Below are 5,774 nucleotides of genomic sequence, written 5' to 3'. Positions count from 1 at the left end.
GTTGTCAATGGCTACTTCCCATCCTCTCAGTGAAAATGGTCCAAATGCTCTGTCACAGCACGGCTAATCATCTGTTGGTTCTCGATCATGTCAGAATAAGATCCATTGATCCTTTTGCGTTTGTCACTACGCCCAACACTCGCGAGTTTGAAGTTTGTCACAGTCATCCAATCCCAAAATCCTACTCTGAATACCATAGAAAAGGTTTAAACCTTCTGGATCCTCATGAATGCCACCAATAATTCTAGCTTATACCACGAAGATTCTGATTAAGGAATCTAAGAGATACTCATTCAATCTAATGTAGAACGGAGGTGGTTGTCAGGCACACATTCATGGATTGAAGAAGGTGATGAGTGTCACGGATCATCACCTTCTTCATAGTGAAGCACAAATGAACATCTTAGATAGGAACAAGCATGTTTAAATGGGAAACAGAAATAATTGCATTAATTCATCAAGACGCTGCAGAGCTCCTCACCCCCAACAATGGAGTTTAGAGACTCATACTAGGTTTACAGAATATGAGTAAACTAAGATAATTGGTGCAGAAATCCACTTCTGGGGCCCACTTGGTGTGTGCTGGGGCTGAGACTTAAGCTTCTCACGTGCCTGGGCTGTTTCTGGAGTTGAACGCCAGGTTGTAACCTGTTTCTGGCGTTGAACTCCAACTTGCAACTTGTTTCTGGCACTGAACGCCAAACTAGAACATGGAACTGGCGTTGAACGCCAGTTTACGTCATCTATCTTCACGCAAAGTATGGACAATTATATATTGCTGGAAAGCCCTGGATGTCCACTTTCCAACCCATCTAAGATCGTGCCAATTGGACTTCTGTAGCTCCAAAAAATCCATTTCGAGTGCAGGGAGGTCAGAATCCAACAGCATCAGCAGTCCTTTTTCAGCCTAAATAAGATTTTTGCTCAGCTCCCTCAATTTTAGCCAGAAAATACCTGAAATTATAGAAAAATACACAAACTCATAGTAAAGTCCAGAAATATAAAATTTGCCTAAAAACTAATAAAATTATACTAAAAACTAACTAAAACATACTAAAATCTACATGAAATTACCCCCAAAAGCGTATAAAATATCCTCTCATCAATCCCTAGGACCAAGAGAAAACGGCATTCACATGTCCATCTGGAGTATTTGCCTATAGAAGGATGCCTTTTGGTCTGTGCAATGCACTTGCTACCTTTCAGAGATGCATGCTCTCTATCTTTTCTGATATGGTAGAGAAATTCCTGCAAGTCTTCATGGATGACTTCTCAGTATTTGGAAACTCATTCAGCTCCTGTCTTGACCATCTAGCACTTATTCTAAAAAGATGTCAAGAGACTACCCTAGTTTTAAATTGGAAAAATGTCACTTTATGGTGACTGAAGGAATTGTCCTTGGGCACAAATTTCGAACAAGGGGATAGAAGTGGATCAAGCTAAAGTGGAGGTAATTGAAAAATTACCACCACCTGCCAATGTTAAGGCAATCAGAAGCTTTCTGGGGCATGCAGGATTCTATAGGAGGTTTATAAAAGATTTTTCAAAAATTGCAAAACCTCTGAGTAATCTGCTAGCTGCTGATACACCATTTGTCTTTGATACAGAGTGTTTGCAGGCCTTTGAGACTCTGAAAGCAAAGTTGGTCACAGCACCTGTCATTTATGCACCAGATTGTATATTACCATTTGAATTAATGTGTGATGCCAGTGACGATCCTATTGGTGCAGTATTAGGGCAAAGGCATAACAAGCTTCTGCACGTCATTTACTATGCCAGCCGTGTTCTAAATAACGCATAGAATAATTACACAACCACAGAAAAAGAGCTTATTGCAGTGGTTTATGCCATTGACAAGTTTAGATCCTATTTAGTAGGATCAAAGGTAATTGTGTACACTGACCATGCTGCTCTCAAATATCTACTCACAAAGCAGGATTCAAAACCCAAGCTCATAAGATGGGTGTTGCCTCTGCAAGAGTTTGATATAGAAATAAGAGACAGAAAAGGGATAGAGAACCAAGTAGCTGATCACCTGTCGCGGATAGAACCAGTAGCAGGGGCGTCTCTTCCCCTGACTGGGATCTCTGAAACCTTTCTGAATGAGCAACTCTTCGCCATTCAGGAAATACCATGGTTTGCGGACATTACAAACTATAAGCCTGTGAGATTCATATCCAAGGAGTACAGTAGACAGCAGATAAAAAAATTAATTTCTGATGCAAAGTACTACTTATGGGATGAACCATATCTTTTTAAGAGATGTGCAGACGGAATGATCCGCAGATGCGTGCCTAGAGAAGAAGCACAGAAGATCCTATGGCATTACCATGGATCACAATATGGAGGACATTTCGGAGGTGAGCGAACAGCCACAAAAGTCCTCCAATGTGGCTTCTACCGGCCTACCCTCTATAGAGACTCCCGAGAGTTTGTACGTAACTGTGACAATTGCCAGCGAGCTAGTAATTTGCCTCACGGTTATGCCATGCCTCAGGAAGGGATCTTAGAAATTGAGTTGTTTGATGTATGGGGTATTGATTTCATGGGGCCTTTCCCACCATCATACTCAAACACTTACATTCTGGTGACAGTAGATTATGTATCTAAATGGGTAGAGGCAATTGCTACACCAACTAATGATACTAAGACAATGCTGAAGTTCCTCCAGAAGTATATCTTCAGTAGATTTGGTGTCCCTAGAATACTAATAAGTGATGGAGGGACTCATTTCTGCAGTAAACAGCTTGACTCTGCTCTGATCCGATATGGAATTAACCACAAAGTAGAAACTCCATATCATCCACAGACAAATGGGCAGGCTGAAGTCTCAAATAGAGAACTAAAACAAATCCTGGAACGGACTGTAAGTACCCGTAGAAAGGATTGGGCAAGGAGTCTGGATGATGCTCTATAGGCATACAGAATTGCATTCAAAACTCCTATAGGGACCTCTCCATACCAGCTTGTGTATGGAAAAGCCTGTCACCTGCCAGTGGAACTGGAACACAAGGCCTACTGGGCAACCAGATTCCTAAACCTTGATGCCAAGTTAGCTAGAGAGAAAAGATTGCTCTAGTTGAATGAGCTGGAGGAATTCAAACTCAATGCTTTTGAAAATGCAAAAATTTACAAGGAGAAAGCAAAAATGTGGCATGACAAGAAACTGTCATCCAGAGTCTTTGAGCCAGGACAGAAGGTTCTGTTGTTTAACTCTAGGCTCAGATTGTTCCCTGGAAAATTAAAATCTCGGTGGAGGGGACTATATGTGATCACAAGTGTGTCACCATATGGATATGTAGAGCTTCAGGATATTGACTCTGACAAAAAGTTCATTGTTAATGGAAAGAGAGTCAAACATTATCTTGAAAGCAATGTTGAGTAAGAATGCTCAAAACTGAGACTAGACTAAAGCTCAGTAAAAGTCCAGCTAAAGACAATAAAGAAGCGCTTGCTGGGAGGCAACCCAGTCATTAGCAAAGGTTCTTGTTATTTAAATAATAATCATAGGAGTTTGATATAAATTATCTTTAAGGTTAGTTGTCAAAATGCAGAAGTTCACAGAGTTACAGAAGGATTCAGAGCACAAAGCAGAGAAAAGGAACTCACTGGCTCGAAAATGCCAGTAAGAGGCATTTTGGACGTTAAATGCCAGAATGGGTACCATTCTGGGTGTTTAACGCCAGTAAAGATACCATTCTGGGCATTTAACGCCAGAGTTGCATCATCATGGGCGTTTAGAAAAATGCATAGTGACAAAGGATTCCTGGCGTTTAACGCCAGCCAGGGTACCTGGCTGGGTGTTAAACGCTCAAATTGGCCAACAAATGGGCGTTAAACGCCAGAATGGATACCATTTGGGCGTTTAACGCCAGAACAGATAGGGGAGGAGATTTTTTTTTCACTTCAATTTTTTTTAATTTTTCATATTTTAATTCATAATTTTTTGCATAAACATGTTACAAATTTTCATCTCTAAAATTCAATTTTCAAAAATTTAATAATCTTCTAAATTCCTTTTAATATTCTTTCAAAATCTCTTTCAAATATTTTTCCAAAACAAATTTATCTTTTCAATTTCTTTCCAAATCTTTTCCAACTCATCATATCAACTTTAATTCTTAGATGCATCAACAAAAATTCAGATTTAACTTTTTCATATCTTTTGAATAACTTTTAAATTTAAAAATCTCATCTTTTTCATATCATGCTTATCTTTTACAAATCATATCTTTCTATCATATCTTTTTCAAAATTTTCGAACCCACCCCTCCCTTTTAAATACATGTTCGGCCATCCCCACTCCTCCACCATTTGAATCTGATTCTCCCTATATTCCTCTCATTTCCTTTCTTTTGCTTGAGGACAAGCAAACCTCTAAGTTTGGTGTGTTTTTCCGTGATCCCTGAGCAAAAACTCACCAAGATCATGGCTCCTAAAGGAAAATAAACCACTCTAAGAGGAAAGAAAGAGAATAATCCAAAACCACTTTGGAATTGGTGCACAAAATTGTGATCTCAATGGCGCCAACAACTTGGTACGCACAATTGTAATCTCAACTCTTTTTCACAACTTCACAAAACTAACCAGCAAGTGCACTGGGTCGTCCAAGTAATAAACCTTACGTGAGTAAGGGTCGATCCCACGGAGATTGTCAGCTTGAAGCAAGCTATGGTCATCTTGTAAATCTCAGTCAGGCGGATTCAAATTGTTATGGAGTTTTGATAATTATAAGATAAATAAACATAAAATAAAGACAGAGATACTTATGTAATTCATTGGTTGGAATTTCAGATAAGCGTATGGAGATGCGTTATTCCTTCTGAATCTCCACTTTCCTACTGTCTTCATCCAATCCTTCATACTCCTTTCTATGGCAAGCTGTATGTTGGGGATCACCGTTATCAATGGCTACCGTCCGTCCTCTCAGTGAAAATGGTCCAAATGCGCTGTCACCGCAAGCTGTATATTGGCTTTTTTTGCTTGCTTTTTCTTTTTCTTTCTTTCTCTTTTTTTTCGCTACTTTTTTTTTGCTTTTTCTTGCTTCAAGAATCAATTTCATGATTTTTCAGATTATCAATAACATTTCTCTTTGTTCATCATTCTTTTAAGAGCCAACAATTTTAACATTCATAAATTTCACTATAAAAAATATGCACTATTTAAGCATTCATTCAAAGAATAAAAAGTATTGCCACCACATCAAAAATAATCAAACTGGTTTCAAGGTAAAATTTGAAATCCAAGTACTTCTTGTTCTTTTGTAATTAGGCACATTTTTCATTTAAGAGAGGTGAAGGATTCATGGAATTATTCATAGCTTTAAGACATAGACACTAGACACTAATGATCATGTAGTAAAGACACAAACATAGACAAACATAAATCATCAAATTCGAAAAACAGAAAATTAAGAACAAGGAAATAAAGAACGGGTCCACCTTAGTGATGACGGCTAGTTCTTCTACTTGAAGATCCTATGGAGTGCTTGAGCTCCTCTATGTCTCTTTCTTGCCTTTGTTGCTCCTCCCTCATAGCTTTTTGGTCCTCTCTGATTTCATGGAGGATAATGGAGTGCTTTTGGTGCTCCATCCTTAGTGCTTTTGGTGCTCCTATCCTTAGTTGTTCCCAATAGTTGTGTGGAGGAAAATATATCCCTTGAGGTATCTCAGGGATTTCTTGATGAGGGGATTCCTCATGCTCTTATTGAGGTCCATGAGTGGGCTCTCTTGTTTGCTCCATCCTCTTTTTGGTGATGGGCTTGTCCTCTTCAA

This window comes from Arachis duranensis, chromosome 3 (genome assembly GCF_000817695.3).
Source record: "Arachis duranensis cultivar V14167 chromosome 3, aradu.V14167.gnm2.J7QH, whole genome shotgun sequence".
NCBI lineage: Eukaryota > Viridiplantae > Streptophyta > Magnoliopsida > Fabales > Fabaceae > Arachis > Arachis duranensis.
The sequence above is the reverse complement of the archived record's forward strand: the minus strand, read 5'-3'. Positions refer to the sequence as shown.